This window comes from Mustela erminea, chromosome 11 (assembly GCF_009829155.1).
Source record: "Mustela erminea isolate mMusErm1 chromosome 11, mMusErm1.Pri, whole genome shotgun sequence".
Lineage (NCBI taxonomy): Eukaryota > Metazoa > Chordata > Mammalia > Carnivora > Mustelidae > Mustela > Mustela erminea.
The window spans coordinates 97,079,882-97,097,723 of NC_045624.1; the positions used below are offsets into that span (position 1 = coordinate 97,079,882).

Genomic DNA, 17,842 nt, shown 5'->3' on the forward strand with positions numbered 1-17,842 from the left:
AAAAAGAATTATTGTCAGCTGCTGGATTCAAGCACCGAATAGAAATCATTAGCATTCCACGGAGCACATGCATTTTCTGCAACAATTACTGGTAATCAAGCCCTAGGCGGTCTGTTATCTGGAACGGAAACATCCAGGGACTGCTTATAATTGGCCGGCTCTACAAAGAAGGGCTCCGTGGTTTTTTTTTTCCCCCAGACGTCAGGATGAGGACAAAAATTTTAGGCAAAAGTTAAAACAGCAATGTTACAATTAACCTCACAACTCTAGGAAAAAGCGTCTTTGTGAGATTATAATCAACCCAATGAAAAACAGGTTAAACGTGGGAAAAGAAAATGGGCCTTTTCATAGGGACACACGGAACACTAACAGGGATTAACGTGGGGCAGAAAGAGGTTCAAGTCCTCTTTCAGATTTAAGAAATTCTGAGATTTTTACACTGCACCTGGATTACCTCCATAATTAGGTTTTACAACTGTGTCTGCAGGGGAAGATTACCATCGGCACAAAGAGCAGCCAACTCGGCAACTTCACCCCTACCTATGCCAACAGCAGCAAATGTGTGTGCAGAGTTTACTGGGCAGGGCTGGACTCCCACTTCACAGCTGGGGACACTCCGGGACAGGAAAGTTATGTCCACCTGACTGCCCCCTGCCGGCATTAGAACCCAGGTGGTGGGGTTCTTCCTTCCCACTCATGCTGCCCACGAAACTCAAAAAAGTTTGTTCATTTTGACAAGCCGCTTTATCACCTGAATGCTCCCCAGTGAACAGTTCTCCGTCCAGAGACTTAACCTGGGGATACAGAAACAGGAGGATGATACTCTATCCCTCCGCACCCATGTGCACACACGCAGTGTGGTCCGCTTGCTAGAGCTGGGGAGACAGAGTGGGGAGCACTGGGGAGATAGACCAGAAGAGTCAGCTCACCAGTATCTATCTACCACTCAGAAGTAGGGAGCTCGGTGCCTGGGAAGGCCCAGCCACAGCCATATCTTCCCCCAGAAAATCTGGGGGAAATGATCCAAGCCTGAGAGCATGTCTTCACTGCTGGTCTCTCCAAAAAACAAATAGCTTTCTTTTTGTTTTTTAATCATAAACACGATACGTGCTAACTAAGAGACTCTAGATACTAAAGAAAAGCTTAAAGAAAACAAATTTAAGTGAACCCCTCTACTTTCACCCGCAGATGATACCCTGTTGGTTTTTGGTCTGTTTTTCCAGAGACAAGAAAAAAGCACAAACGTGGTTCGTCTACGTGCAGTTTGAATTACTTATGGAAAATGTGTATGTTACATTTGGATCACACGGGCGTTACAAGCAATCTTGATTTAAAAAAAAGATTCATAATCAAATGGCACACATTATGGAATTTTAGTCCATCTTTCTGAAATTTCCCATGGCAACGAAGCACCTCCATCCGCGCTTCCAAGCCCTGGACCACTCCACTGGGTGGCCGGGCAGCACGACTTCCTGAGCCCGCGCCCTCCCGATGAGCAGGTGGTTTGTGAAGAAAGGAAGGTTCTGGTTGGGAAAGAGGAGAGGAGCTGGTTTGCAAGATGGAGTCCAGAGGCAAGAGCAAACCCAGCAGGAGCCCTGCCAGGGTGTGGAGGACGGAGCTGGGCAGTCAGGGTCAGGGCACAACGGGGTACCTCCCAGACCCCCAAATGCAGTCCAGCCCCCCCACTGAGGTCATCCCACCTGGTTTCTGCGATTCCACAGCCTACATTTCTCCACCCAACTAGCTCTTTACCATCTGGGATAAGTATTTTTCTTCTTTCTTTTCCAGATTTTCAAACAAGCAGGTCAATTTTTGGAACAGAGCAGAAATATAATTAAAATGCGCCTGAATCCCAACAGCAGGCAGACCCCGTGGAAATCACAGGGTGTGAACAATCCTCTGTCCTGCCTCTCTCCCTCCCCCACAAACATGACAAGATACTATGTTAAAATCTTGGTAAATATTCTCTCCAGATTCTAAACTACTCTGGTACACACTTGCAGCCACTTGCAAGTTTCGGACGGTGTACGTAACAATCCCATCAACACCTCTGTGCACAAAATCCTGCCCTCATTTCCGATTATTTCCACTGGATCCCTGGAAATTAAGCCACTAGTCCAAAGGTTTCACCCGTATTTTGGGGGTTTTTTTTTGAGTCGAGATACATACTGTCAAAATCTTATTCATGAGGTTTACCCTTCCACCCAAAACAGAGGAGAACTGCCCATTTCATAATCTCTGCGACAGACCGAGACTGGTGATCTTTCTGGAATTTCTTCTTGCCAATCCCAGAGGTAAACCATGGTCTCAGCCTGTGGTTTTCAGTGCAGGTCTTAAATACTGAAATTGACCATTTTCCAGAGCTTCTCAGCCCTTTGTCCTTCTTCTTCTGGACTCCCCCTCTGACGGGTCCACTGGACTAGCGCCTGAGGGCAGCTGGCCTTTCCAATCAGCCAAGCCCACCCACTCCTCCGGAGCTGAGCCCCTGGGGGCTAGTTCTCTGGAGTCTGACTCAACCAGCTCATCTGTAAAATGGGTTCAGTGACAACCATCCCCCCCCCACCCCGCCCACCACCCAGAACTGCTGGAGCCTTTATTTACATACAGCACCAGGTACAAACCCAGGGCCCGGGGCTGGGCAAGGACCCAGCTTAGGGACGTGCACGTCCCCTGCCCACTGGCAACCCTGGTTTGCGCCTCATTATTCCTCCAGGATGAGCTCCCCACGTGTAAGAAACAGCTGCTCCTGTCTGTTGCAAATGCTTTCCCAGCCTGTCTGTCTGCAGTCTTAACTGAATTTTTGATTCTCCGAAGTGTAATTCAACATAGGCAAGTCCACTGAACTCTTCTTCTCGGTTCGCCGAGGCAAGCTGGTGACTGCCTCCTTACTCTCTCAAGGGAACCAGAGGCTACAGCCTCACCACCCTGAACAAGCGTGACCTCGTCAAGGACACTGGAGAGCATCTGTATAAGTTTTATTCTGGTCTCTCTTCCTACGTGACGTATTCCTCACTCATCTCGCTGACTTTGCTACCCGTGGACGGGAAGAGCTGACACCAGAGACCGGCCCCCAGTTCACTCCACCCTTTCTGCCTGAGCCAGAAGGTCACCTCCTTCCCACCTCATTATCTCCATGCACACATGTGTCTGAGTTGTGGCCACACTCACGCGTGGGTCCCACGGACCTGCTCATCCTGGAGCCACGGCCATGCTCTCCATCCTCACGGCCTGGGACACGTTTTCGTTGGCACACACTTCCCCTCTCGCTTCTTTTACTTGGATCTTCTTCTTCTCGAATTGTTTCAAGGTTTGCTTTAATGATTAAAGCTTCTCTTCTGGTGTATTTGCTTACATATAAATGAGCAATGACTACCCATTACGAATCTGGACGTTGCTTGTGGACCATCTGACTGAAATCAGACGTCACGGAGCTCAGGAGAATATAAACCAGGGGTCCAGCCTCCCTGCGACCCAGGCCTCACCCCTAGCCTGTCCCTCTGGGGACACACAAGACCCCGGGTGTCCCTTGCTCGGACTCAAGTCCAGGTCGGAGTCCCTGTCTTCTCCTCCACACGCCACGGTCCCTAAGCACTCCTCATCAGCGGCAAGCAGACCCACCCCACGGAGACACCGATTTAGAAGAGAAGGACCTTCCAAAGCTGATTTAGGCAGCCCTGTCGCCAGATTTAGCCAATGCAAACGAAGGCTGTCAAGCAACACGGGAGTTTCAGGTAGACGAGGTGTCAGTCAGTCCTGGGCCCTGCATGAGGCTTGTCCTAACAAACATTCCTGCGAGTTGTCTGAGTTTAACTGGGGACCCTATACTTTATCTGTCAGCTCTGTACCGAAAAGACCATTCAAATCGGACAGGTTTGCACAACAAATAGCAGCGGCAAGAACAAAATCCCGACGCGGGGCTCGTGTGTTTGTATATAAGACTCCCAAGTCAAAGAGAAAACACACACACACACACATAATTCAACAGGCAGATGCTTCAGACAAGAATCCTATTATCCTGGTAAGCGAAAAAAGACGCCATAGTAGGAAACTGCTAGTTTGTAAAATAAAGCCAGCCCAGGAGAAGCGAACCATGGCTGCAGGGGAAGGTCAGGCACCAACTCTTCAAAGGCAAACACTGGCACCTGGCCAGGCTCAGGGTCACGGAAACTGGGACAGGAGCAACAAGCCTGTCCCTGTGCTGGCCTCTCCCGGGGCTCATTTTTGCTTGTCGTGGTGGGTTTCCTGTTCCAGGTTAGTGAGCCTCCCCTTAGGGCCAGGAACCAGCACTTCCAGTGTCCTTCTGCAGGAGGCCCGGGGTGCCATGCGGGGCCTGGGGGAAGACCCTGCAGGGCAGCGGGCTGGTCCTAAAGCTCCCACAGGACTTGGCGGTGGGGCACAGGGAGGGGACTGGGATGGAGCCTCTAGCTGGGCAGTGCTGTCCTCTAGAAACTTCCTTCTTGAGTCGTACTTCTGGGGCTTACACGAGTGCCCCCTCCCAACTCACTGCCTCTGGCCTCTTGCTGGCCCCAGGCTGGGGTACCAACCCAACCGCTTCTCTGGACCCTCCAGCCCCTCCCTGAAGCACTCATCCTCCCCTGGCAGGAGCGCGCCCACTGGACGTGCTGAGCGAGACCCCTGCCCACCCACGGAGGCAGGTGCCGACCCACCCTTGGTCGGCTAATGAAGACCCCGAGGGCTCAAGGATCACCAAGGACAAGGTGTCTCGAGCAGGGTGGGAACCGTCAGGGCAGTGGGTGTGGACACAAGGTCAGACCCAGCAGGCCTCTCCAGGAGGAACTACGGAGGAATGCAGATTCCCAGGCCTGCGGGGCTTGTCTGTGCACCTCGCCCCAGGGACTCACTTCACAGGCTAATCCAGGGGGCGCCTGCCCAGCCTGGCGACCTTGGGACATGGCAAGCAGGCAGCCCCGTCCTGCTCTGCCCCGGCGATTCTTCGCCATCCAGAATGTTCTCTGCCTTGCCCTCCACACCCACCGTGGCCTCATCCTCAAGGCCTTGCCAGGAAGCCGCCTCCTTTCAGAGGCTTCTCTGATGGCCCAGAGGAATATGGCCTCTTACCCCTCCCCCTGCGGTGCTCTTTTACTCAGTGTGTGCCCCAGACGCGGGGCAGGGATGCCTCTGCCCCCTACAGTGAGGGGAGGAAGGCCGGCTGGAAGCGAGGCCATGCAGCCCAGCACGAAGAACAAAGGGGCAGAGAACACCTCGCTGCCCAGGCTGCCTGTCAGCACGAGACGCCCACTCTCGTGGGAGTGGGAACCCCGCTCTCGAGACAGAGATGCTCGCGGGGAGGCTTGAGCCATTTCCTGGCTAAAAACCCACGCCATCTGGATGTCTTCTTTGCAGAAAGATCTATTCATATACAACGGAATACTATGCAGCCAGCAAACCCCCCTGAAATCTTGCCATTTGCAGTGACGTGGATGGAACTAGAGGGCATTATGCTGAGTGAAGTAAGTCAGAGAAAGACAATGATCTCTCTGATATGAGGAGTTTGAGAGGCAGGGCGGGGGATCGTGAGGGGTACGGAGCGAAAAAAATGAAACAAGATGGGATCGGGAAGGAGACAAACCATAAGAGACTCTCAATCTCAGGAAACAAACTGAGGGTTACTGGGAGTGGAAGGGTAGGGATGGGGGGACTAGGGGATGGACACTGGGGAGGGAATTGCTATGGTGAGAGCTGTGAAACGGGTCAGCCTGATGATTCACAGACCTGTACGCTACCCCTGGGGCAAACAATACATTATATGTTAATAAAACAAAACAAAAAAACCCCACAGGCTGACATGAGCCTCAGGGAGCAGGTGGGGAACTTCAAGGAGAGAGAGCGGGACAGTCAGCACTGTGCCTGCCGGGAATAAAGCGGAGCGTAGGGCAGAAGGCCAGGCTCTGGGTCCAGTCCCAGGCTCACACCTGTCCATGAGTCGTGTGACTGCTGCATCGGCTGTGTCCTGGGGCCGACGGGCAGCTTCATGCGTTGGCCAGGAGGACTAAATTAAAATGGCATAAACAAAGCGTTTGTCCAGCAGGTATAATGTTCCAGGCTGTGAATGGCAGGGACAAGGGGTCTCTAAGAGACATGTCTCTCTGGCGGGTGTCGGGGCTGTGTCCTCGCTCCCATTCGGCGCACAAGGTGTTCAGGGGACTAAAAGCACAGCCCTTTGTTACTCTGCTGAGAAAACCAAAGAGGAACACCAGGGAGAACAGAATGAGGGGCTTCCACAAGTCTCCAACAAAATGTTCCATCAAAACCTCCAAGCTGAACTCTTCATGCAGATTAGCCCCCCCACCGCACACACGAACAACAATGCGTGACAATACTGTGGGCGGGGGGCAGGGACAGTCCAGGGACGCCCCCCTCAGGCTGTAAACTAAGCCTGAGTTGTGTGCCCAGCGCCCCCACACCCTCTCCCGCAGCGGCGCTGGCTAACCCCACTTTCAGGGAGGGAAAGAACAGAAATGACATGGGTCCCACGGTCCAGGGTCCAGCATCTCACTTTCCCTCCAGACCCCTCTCCGGCACCCTGCAGCCAGTCACCCGGTGGGAAAGAGGTCCCGCTCCGATGTACAATGAGCTGACGCTTGTAAAGTACGATCAGCATAGCCTTTGTCGGCTGATGCAAAACACAGCTGACATCATGGAACAAGTCAGAATCAAAATCTACTAAGAGATGAGCCTCCTGCCCTAGTGAAGAAGGCGTGACCCCAGCATCTTTCCCTGGTTCTAACAGGGAAAGCATCGCCTTCCAGTCTCTATCACAAATTCCCTGCCGTCCAAAGCCCAGTGGGTCAACTGTGCGTGTGTCTTCGTCCACGACTTCCAAACACACACAGCTGTGTGGGAAACATCTCCTGGGCAGCCTCCTCCCAGCTACAGTTACTCATTTTTATTAGAACTTACTAGGTTTGGGGACACTTGGGTAGCTTAGTCATTAAGCGTCCGCCTTTGGCTCAGGTCCTGGGATCAAGCCCCGCATCGGGCTCTCTGTTTGGTGGGACGCCTGCTTCTCTCTCTTCCACTCCCCTTGCTTGTGTTCCCTCTCTCACTGTCTTACTCTCTGTCAAATAAATAAATAAAATCTTTAAAAAAAAAAAAAAAAAAAAAAAAAAACCTCCTAGGATTTTAGTAACTACCCACCACGCCAGCCGCTCTCTCCAGGAATGAGGGTACTGCCTCCCACTTGGATGGCAGCGATCCAAGCTGCTGAGTCACACAGAACACCTGGACCGCCACTCCTCAGAGCAACCAAAACTCTTCTCCAAAACGGTAAGACACCAAGCACGGCAGGGACAATGCCACTGTTTAAAAAACCACCAGACTTTCGCAAAAACCTCACTGCACCCAAGTGCCGTAGCCCTAAATCCACACCGTCCTGTGTATGCCATCTTCAGACACGTCTTTCTTTGCAACGACCTCTGAGTGTCCGGATTCTTGACATTAGGAGCAGAGATAGTGTACGAACCACCTAGCTTTAAATTCGCTCGCCCACTCTACAACACCAGGCACCAACACATCCATTTCAGTAATGCGAGGGGGAAGGAAGAGCAGTCTACCAATCCTTTATTTCTTTTTAAGCAGTTCCATTAAGATCTATCAGCTACCTAACATGAATTTCACCTGCCCTAAATGTACCATCCAACGAATGTTAATATAATTTACAGTATTTGTAGAGCTATCACCACAGTCTAAATTTAGAACATTTCCATCGCCCTACAGAGAAACCTCGTGCCCAGAGCTGGCTCAGCTTGACAAATGGTTTTCCCAAAATAAAGTGCCTTTGCCACGTCAATTTTCTCCCCATCTTCTGATCTGGCATTCCCCAGTCGGCAGGGCAGCTCACCTCCCAGGTAAGAGCACTGGCTCCAGGATTACTAGAAATCAGTAGCTGAGGGGCCTGGGAAAGGCACTAGCCCTCCTTGAGTAAGGGTCACCTCACGGGGGACAATGTGGAAGATTTCGTGTCATTGTGTGTGTGACACGTGTACGTAATTAACAAGCTGCAATTTTCACGCGCATTCCTACTAATCCGCTGTTACCACCACCTCCCCACACCTGTGTCTCCCCAACTCCTTCCACCTGCTCCCTCCCCCGCCTCCACCTCTACTGAGACTCCACCACCAACTTTTAGCAGGAGGACAAGGACAGGACAAAGCACAGCAGACCGGATGTACGTGAATGACTACAGAACGGAACTGCAGTTAACGTCGTGCCTGATTTCCTGTCCGTTTTCTGTTTCTGTTCCCTCCAGAGGAGAAGCTGGCAGAGCCATCTGTGACATCAGCTCCCAGGCGGGCACGGCAGAACACAGGGAGGGTAGACCCCAGGTACACACGAAGGAGCCTGGGGACTGTGGACTCACTCCCTAGCTGTTTAGGCAGAGAACAGAAGTAGCTTACGGAAAAATTGAGCTCCATCAAACCCAACGGCACAGCCTTCTTGGCCCTGCCCCCACTCAGTGCCCAAGTGGAAATACTCCCACAAAAGCTTTCACCAGTCTGAGAACCGGGAGACGGGTTCACAGCAGGATTTTCCAGTCTGCCCCAGAGGACACACAAACCCCAAAACACGGCTGCGTGTCCTCACCGGCCTGCTGCATGGGGTGGGCAGGCATGGCAGTGGAAAGAGAAGACGGTCTGCCCTTCCTTTCCCTGCTTCTCCCCTGCCCTGCCTGTGCCCGCCTGGGGATCCTACGTGACTTCGGCCCCCCAGCCGACCCAAATCCGGCATCTCTTGCAGGCCTTCTGCCCAGCCTGGCCTTGATCAGAACCCTGCCCTCCTCCCCTGCAGCCCCTGAAGGGAAAATCCACTCTCGGCACATGCAAGGCCCATAGCTTCCTCCAGGACTTTGATTCTGGACCTACATATGGGGAAACCAGCTATAAATGGCTAGTGCCAAAGCCCAGGCTTTGCTCTGGGGAAGGAGACCACAGAGAGTCTGGCCCAGGGTCGGAGTGGGCAGCAATCACTCCGGGGGGGGGTGGGGACCCGAAGGTCAGGGTTTGGGACATCCACACTTTCACAAGGGGTCTGTGTCTCGGAGCTCTAGCAATACAATGACTGTGGCTCAGAAAAGGGAGCCAGAAACTTCACGTCCATGAAATGTTAACCAATAAGGAACATGATAGCCCAATGCTCCATAGAGCGGTGACGGCCTCACACGTTGGCACTAATTCTACCGTCCACATTGGCTCTTCATACGAAGCTGACAGTTTCCTAAGTCACTAACTTACAGATTTTAAGTATAACCTACAGCCTCTGTCAAAACTAAAATGCTGCTATAATTTTTTTTTTTTTTTTTTTTTTAAAGTAGGCTCTACACTGGGCATGGAGCCCAACGTGGGGCTTGAACTCATGACCCTGAGATTGAGACCTGAGCAGAGATCAAGAGTCAGACATTTTACCAACTGAACCACCCAGATGCCCCAACCCCTACATTTTTTTCACAGCTATTCGGGTCATCCTCTGGGATGTCCGTAACTCTAGAGAACGGTCAAGATGCGGAAGCCAAAGGCTGCTGTGGATTTCCCCAGGCTTTCTGGGATGGAGGCCCCTGGGACAGGGGTTGGTGGTTCTCACCTGCACACACTGTTGACCCAGGTTGGGGAGTCGGGCATCTCATCAATGTCGACGAGACTGGGTCACTCAGCCCTACACTATTACCCCCAAGTTCTCGAATGCAGAAGAGCAGGAAAGGTCTGGGTGGGGGCACTGAGGGCCCCCCTTCATGAAATCATGTCTCCACCAGGCCCACAGCTTGCCCTTTTGTCCTTCTCCAGCCAACCACTCCCTGCAGGGAGGCAGGACCCCTCTGGCCCATTTACACGGTGACTACGGGAGGCCCGACGGCTGGGCCCCCATCCAGGGGGCAGAAACGGCACAGCGAGAACATCATATCGCTGGGCGCCCAGCCCCAACTTCCGCTGCCCACTCGCTTTGTTCTCTGGGACCACTACCCTCATGGAAAGGGAAATGAACAGAGACCAAGACATCCACAAGTGCGCATCTAACGTGAATTTGTTACAACGGTCAGCGAGTAGCACCCACACCGACATTAAGGTCTACCCCGGCCAAGGAGACAGGATGGAAATCTCTATGCTGCTCAGTGATCAATAAAGCTGACAATCAGAGCCCTCAACGCGCCTCCCCAGTCAAAATGCAACAGGGACAATGAGAACAATCTAAGAAACCACAAACTTCCAAATGGAATGAAATGCGTCCTGATCCCACCTGGGCCTCCTCTGGCCAGCCACAACCCAAAGCTCTGGAAGACGGGCCTGGTGCCCAGCGTTCCTCCTGCTGCCCCCACCCCCTCCCATCCCCGGGGTCACAGGTCACAGTACCGAGCTCCCCATAGACTCAAGAATCAGGCCCCCAGCTGAGGCCCTCCCGGAGGCAGAGGGAATGGAGTCCCCTGGCTACACAGAGACCCAAACAAAAAGGACAGAGCAGAGGGCATTCATTAACAAAATGCAAGCACAGCCGGGACGCTGGGGCCATCAGGCTCCACGTTCTGGTGACCTCACCATGGCGACATCCCTCAGCATCTCAGCGCCTGAGCTCCCTTCTCTGAAATGCGGGTCACAATCTTGTGCGCGCCCCAATGGGGACCATAAAGCCTCTGCATACATGCAAACCCGAGTTCCTTGGCTTGAAGCTTCCGGCATTGTCCTGGCAACACGACCCGTGCAACATCCACACTCAAACCCCGGCAGGAAAGCGGGTGGCGCGCGGTCCTCAGGGTGCACCGAGATGGGGCTGTGTTCCCAGCAGAGCTCCCACACCCGCCCAGCACACGGCACACCCCCGCCGCGTGCCCGTGGTTAGCAGAACAACAAGAGGCACCTCTTCTGCGAACTTTTCAAAACTCCCATTTCAAAATCTGGAAAGGGCTCTCATTGGTCCTGGCTGACCAGGAAAAAGCCCCAGGGTTTACTGTGATGTAATTCTTGGAGGTGGCTCTCCCTCATTTCTCAGTCCCTCTGGCAAGTGGGGGCCAGAAGGCCAGGGGTGAACGGCAGCCCATGGCCAAGAATCTGGAGGTGGAATGAGGAAGCTGGGTCTGGCCCCGAGCTCCAGCCCGGGCCCCTCCTGCCTCCCACCCAGGTTCCCACACCACACCTGAGCCGGGTGTGATTATCTTCAGAGGGGAGGGAGGAGAGCAGGGAGGGGCAGGAAGAAGCTTCCAGAAGCATGATGAAGGACCTGGCCAAGGAGTCAGGCTGATGCTCCCTGGAGGTTTATCTTTCATGGAGCTCTGAGCAAAAGCAAGTGTCCGAGACCAACCGAAGAAGCAGCAGAGACGCCAGAGCACAAGGAACTGGGTCCTCTGGCCCCAGAGGGGCCGGTCCTGCCGGACTTGGTCAGCGCCTCCCCGCACAGGACCCCTGGATCCCGACCCCCAAGTGGGTCACCAGAAGGTCATCACAGCCTTCATGAATGAAAACCGTTACTGTGATGTGAGCCAAATGTTTACAAATCACCACCGTGTCAACTCCGTGATTCGGAAACAAACTCCCTGCCCATGCCTTCTCTCTGCTCTATAAGGGGCGGTCTCATGACCTGCCTTCGACTCAGGTCATGATCTCCAAGTCCTGGGATGGAGCCCCGTGCTCAGCAGGGAACCTGCTTTTCGCTCTGCCTGCGTTCCCCCGCTCTTGCTTGCTCTCTTTCCCTCTGACACATAAAACATACAAAATCTTAAAAAAAAAAAAAAAAATACTATAAAGGGAGGTCTCTGGACCACATGGTCTCTGTATTTCTTTTGGGCTCCAAAGTGAATTCTGGACACCACATGCCACCAAGATGGAGTATGAAGGTTCAAACAGACCTTCTCTCCTTAAACGAGCAAAACACTGAAATGGTTTTTGTGCACGGACAGCAGGCGGCTCAGGACGGTTATCTCTGAGAGAGACAAACCCACTGCCCAGAGTGCCCGCGATCTGCAGCATGAGGAAGGGGGTCCTTTCGGGGAGACCTGTGTGGGGTGCCAGGCAGGCTGTCAGCCGAGTACTAGCTACACATGCATGGAAACCATTGAGGTCAGGGCAAGAGCCACCGGGAAGAAGCAGGCAGAAGGACCCCCAGAACTCACATGGGCAGAACGAAGGTTGTGTCCCCTAAGCCACAGTGGAAAAGCTCCTACACCGAGCTCTTGCAAAGTCTTGCCTCAGATGTGAGAGCAAACAGGCCCAGAATGCCAGGTAAAGAAGGCAAGCTCCAGAAGGACTCAGGGCCTCAAAGAAGCCCAACTGTTCGCATTAGAAATCCCCTGGGAGTCAAAGCAACACAGAAAAAGGAGAAACAAAATCACAGCACCCAGCTGCTTCTGACACCCAACCCCAAAGCAGCAGGCGTGAAGAAGCCAGGTCCGTCAGGGGAGGAGACGTCAGCCCTCAAATGTTGAAGATGACCCAGGGAAGGCCAGAACATTCCAGCAGCCAGGAGAGCCAGGCCGCATCTGTCCAGGAGGGGGAAAGCCAACACAATCCTGACGGGCACCAAACGCAAGCCCAGGACGGGCCTGGCCGCAGATGAGACGCCACACCCCTCTCTGCTCTCCCTCGCCCGGGACGCACCCCACCACTGAATGAAGCCTGACCACAGGGGTCTAGGAGGCTGGGGGTAGAACCCACACGAAGACACAGAAACTCTCCAAAATGAAGCACCCAGAGGAAAGCAAGGGGAGAGTGCCCCCAAACCATACCCCATGTCTACGTGGGGAGGAGACTCAGGTTTGGGACCAGGTGGAGCAAAGCTGAACCCAGCATCTCCCGTCCCTACCTGTCTGGCCTGAACAAGTCCCTGGGCCCCAGCCCTCACAGGAAAACCAGGGAACAGCACCCACTTCAAAGGGTTTGCAGGGGAGACAGCGTAAGCTTGAAGAACACCAGCCGCAGACCCGAGTTGCCTCCCCATCCCCGAGACAGACAGCGCTGGCTCCCTTACAGCTCGGGGGGCTGGAAGGAGGCAGGGGGAGCAAGGAGGGTCTCCAGGGCACCTTCTGAGTTGCACTCACCCCCACACCCCTGGAAAGCAGTTACAAGTGACAATGCCTGACAAGTGACAGGCCACTCCAGCTTCTACCACCAGCAGGGACGCGGGGCCAGCCTCTGGCACAGGTTGGCTACCTGCGACCAACGGCGTCGCGCTCAAGAGAAGACAGGAGTGTGTGTGTGCACGTGTACGTCCATGCGAGTGTGTGGAAATACAAGGGCCACTAATTTAAATAGTACACAGACACAGATAATCTACAGATACAGGGACAGCCCCGCCTTTTCCACAAGAACTCCCCGCTAGGTCATGCTCCTTGCTTCTTATCAGCAGATCAGAGAGACTCCCTTCCTGGGCCAGCAAACGGGTCTGATGGAGCTTGCACGTCTACCCAAGGCCTCCTTGTCTAAAAAGCAGGTCTTGGCCTAATAGGATCCCTGGATCCACTGAAAACACTGATCCATGAACTCGCTAACCCCGCCCCTGGCACCAGTCCTGGAGCCATGAAGGGCAATAACAAGGTCCCAGACAGAGCCATAACGTGACTCTGTTCCAAACCAGTCCAGAAGGGAGTTGCTGGGAACAAAACAGGCCCCTCCCACTCCAGGGAAGCCCCAGGCCCTAGGAAGCCCAGCAAGACAGGGACCAACGCTCAGGGTGCAGACTGCACAAATGTCATAGCCCAGCAAAGCAAGAGCCAGGCTGGCAGATGGGGCAGGTTCGTGCAATGGTGTTGCATGAAACAGCGACTTAAACATCGGGAAAAGGACTCTCCAGGCCTACTCTAAGGCTGGACACCTGGCTGACCCGGAGGGCAATGAATGGACAGAGGAGAGGCTAGTTTTGGGTGATGAAAAGACAGGTTAACTGCATCTGAAATTTCCGTCATCTGAAAAGCTGGCATTACACCGGTCCCCAGAAATACTTCAGCGACCACCAGCCTGCCAGCCGCCGCCCCTCAGGCAGGTGCTCAAGCCAGACCGAAGAGTCAGCCTCAAACTCTTCTGCTCCCCATTCCAGCTCTGTCCCTCCATCCTGAGGACTCGGCTTTCTAAATATACTTCGACACACTTCTCTCACGGCTGCTGCGGTGTCCTGGGCTCAGGCAGCCAAGTCTCGCCCTGGAGCACGGACTCAGAGCAGCTGAGAAGAGAACGTGGCGTCCTCATCACACAGCGAGCAGGGCAGGTAGGGGATGGGGTACAGCCCCATGCCACACACACGGGAGAGGGTCAAGCCTGGGACTCACAAGACCGCGCCCTCAATCCACACTCTACCCCTGATCTCCCGTCCTTAGAAGACTGCAGACGGGATGGGGCTGCAAACGCATCTACTCAGTAAGAAGCAGGTTGCGTGTGCACGTGAACACCCAGTCCACCGGCAGCCTAAGATCTACACACCCCTGCCGGGACTTAGCCGGGGAAGGTAGGGAGGCAGACACCACTTTACACTGATCTCGGGTCCAAGAAAGCTTCTTGAACGAAGATGTCTGTGGTCACGGAGCGGTGTCCTCAAACTCATCGAGGACTGACCTCTTTACCAGCCTAGTCATAGGGCAACTGACCAGCCTCTGAGACTAGCGTGTGACGGCTCGGTCACTAAGAACGGAGAAAGCCTTCCAAGAGACTCACTTGCTCCGCAATCGTCTGCCGAGCACCCACGGCACGTTAGCCCTTAAAGTCCAGATCCTGCCCTCTTGGCTTATCTGGACCAAACAGGTAGTAAAGCCATAATCACACTATGCAACTGACACGCTCATAATGGGAGGGGCTGAGGCTCTGGATCATCAAGGGAAAGCATAGAGCGGCTAAGTGGCAGAGGAAGCTGCACTTTAAATGGAACAGGAGGGAAGGTTCCCTGAAAAGGAAGGGTAAGGAGTGGGTGCGGCTCGGCGGGGGTGCTGGCCGTGGGGGGGTCCTCGGTGCTGGGGGAGGCGGCCGCCCCAACTTCAGCATCTTCATCTACATTGTGAAAAATCTGGATAATGAGACCAGACGGCAGCCCGTTCCCTGGGAAACAAACATCCTACCTAGCTTCCTGCACTTTCATCCCACTCTGGAATGTTCTACCAATGACGAAAAGTCTTGTTTTTCCTATGAGAAAAACCTTTGATGATTTACCTTCTGTTTTTTTTTTTTAAGCAATCTGGTTTCAGCCCCTCTGTCAGAAGCAGGCTCCCAGGCACGCAGAGACAGCTGGCGGAGACCCCGCTGCCTCTCCTGTCCTCCGCTGCTGGGACGGGGCTGGAAAGACAGTCCCTGCAACCCCTCCGGGAGCTGCCCGCTGAGGTGGGGAATCCACCTGCTGGAGATGGAAGGCCAGGTTTCCTGCCACTCTCCCGGAAAAACTCACTGACCACGCCCAGAGGGACAGAAAGCTCAGTAAGAGGAGACACTGAAAATCTGCCGAGTATTTATTCTTTAAAGATCAATTATAGGAAAAGTTCACAGAGGCTAAGGATATCACTCATCTTCAATTACCAGCAACTTCATACACCCCCCCCAGGTTTTGGGTTTTTTTGTTTTTGTTTTTGTTTTTGTTGTCTTCCTAGTTAATAAAATATAGTAATAATCTTTGAAAGGTCCCAGGAGCCACATCCGCAGGGTCTCCCTCAGACACGCAGGAACATGGCACGTGCTGGGGACCACCCAGCTGACGATGACAAAGACACAGCTGTGGAGAGTCAGGGGCCCCGGCTGCTGGGCCGGTAACCGGGCAGCGAGAGCAGGTGTACAGCCCCGTCCACTGCCAGCTGCCAGACGGGGCGCAGGGAGCAGAGGGAGGGAAATGCCACCAGCCAGCGATCAAGGGATCTGTGCACAGTGCTGTGCAGTTCGGGAGGTGCGAAGCACCATCTGGGAACACCCGAACAGAATTTAAACCTTCCCTGGTCGCCAAGAGCAAACATTCCAACGGGAAATCAAACAGAGCTGAAAAGCTCATGCTTCCACTACTCCACAGGCTTTATTAAAAGCAATAATTTTAAGGTTTCTCTCTCCCCGCCCCCAAAATGCACCATTAAAACAAAACCAAAGAATAAAAAACCTGTTGCAACTGCTTGTGCTCCTGTCAAGCCATTTACACTGGTCTGTGACACAGCAGTGCTCCCCAGCTGGCGGGCTGACCTGACCCCTTCCCCCAAGGACCCTAAGCCAGCACTTCCCAAGCCCCCTGTGGGAGACGGCGCGGTTCGCAGATGGTACGGACACCAGGAAGTCTAGTACAAGTATTTTATATAAAACATAATAAAAAGGAAGTACTAAAACATGACATAAAACAAAGACAACACATGCCCACATTTTTATCACTAATTCAACATTCAGATTACTGTACAATTTCTAAATGTGTTCTCTCAATTTCTCTACTGCTCCTGGGCTGGTCAGGACCACAGCCCCCCAAGGTCGCCCAGAACACAGGGAGGCCTGCCTGAAGAGACCCTTTCCCCACACGAAAGCCCATCTTGCCCCCAATGACAGATGAGACTCTCACGCGCTGAGAGGGGGCAGTCCCCCTCAGTCCCCCAGCTCCCATCTGGCCGGACCCACCTAGAGGGCTGAGGACTTCGTCTAAGAAGGAAAGACAAGCCACAAGGTTGGAAACAAGGAAACGTGCCAGAAACCAGGACAACGGAAGGCCCCTCAAGGACCAAAGGCCTGTGGGCCATGGCAAGTGGGCAACATGGAACACACGGGCTCTGTTACTGAAGGGGCCTTAGGAGGGAAAGACGGGGGACTCCAGGGCTCTTGTGTCACCCTGGTGCACTGCAAGCATCCTCCCAGGAGGTCCTGCCTGCCTCCTCCCTGCGCCCCGCCGGCCTCCGGCTCACACCTCCTCACGACGCCAACACACCAGCCGGGTACGCTATGGTCTTTCCGGGGACGAGACAACCTCTGAGACTTCACAACAGGCAGGAAGCACTCAGCAAACACAGCTGTTTTTTTAGAATGATTTTAGAATTGTTATTTCTTGGAACCACCAGAAGCAGTCGACTCTGTGAAGCACATGCCTGAGACGGTGACATCCTCTGAGTGGAGGCGACGAAAACAGCATTTGGACCAGAACACGCCCGTCTCCCTTTCCAGTCGAAAACCAGATATATCCTTGAACATTTTTAATTCCTATTTATTTACTTATTTGCAGCATTTCATGGGTTTTCAGACTGCCTACTTATGACATTCTGAAATACAATCATCTTATGGACTTGAGGACGAGAGCCGGTCATTTCTCTTTAACTGGAAAGTCGTCATGACACTGAGGCTCGGAGGGTACCAACGAAATACCGCATCACAGGAGCTCTGAGGAGAACTGAACCCCGCTCCCCCTGACGATACCCTCCCGCCTCAGTCTCAGGGACACGCACGCACCGCGCGTAGCCATGAACATCAGGAAGAACGCGGCTGCTCCTCAGTAGGGAGCAGCAGCTTCTCTGCTCTGTCCTTAGTGTCATCTGCAAAGGGGACAGCATGGTGGCCCCATGTCCCAGGGCTGGCAGGAGGGTCCAAGACTTGGAGCACAGAAGCGCTGAGTGTTGTCTCCACAACCTGCCACACACCACACAACGCACCACACACAGAGTCACAAGCTCTGGGCTGAACACCCACACGACATGTCAGGGGATGACTCGGGGTCCCCGCTGCTCCCCACAAGGCACAGCGCTGACACAGACCCTCCCAGCTGGTCTTGCGCCTGTCCGTCTGTCACACCATGGCCGGAAGTCTTCGACAGCTGGGTGGGCATCTGGGTCCCGAGATCTAGCCACAGTTTGCCTGTCACTCCCGACACGTAAGTCCATGAACAAAGGACGCGCGCTACTCCCAGCAGTTAAAGAAAA

The 17,842-nt window shown here is 53.7% G+C and overlaps 1 protein-coding gene across 4 annotated transcripts in view; it reads right to left on the bottom strand.

Annotated features, from left to right (window-relative positions):
• Positions 1-17,842, bottom strand: part of GRB10 (growth factor receptor bound protein 10) — a 172,857-nt gene that overhangs the window by 95,740 nt on the left and 59,275 nt on the right. The gene's annotated exons all lie outside the window — the stretch shown is intronic.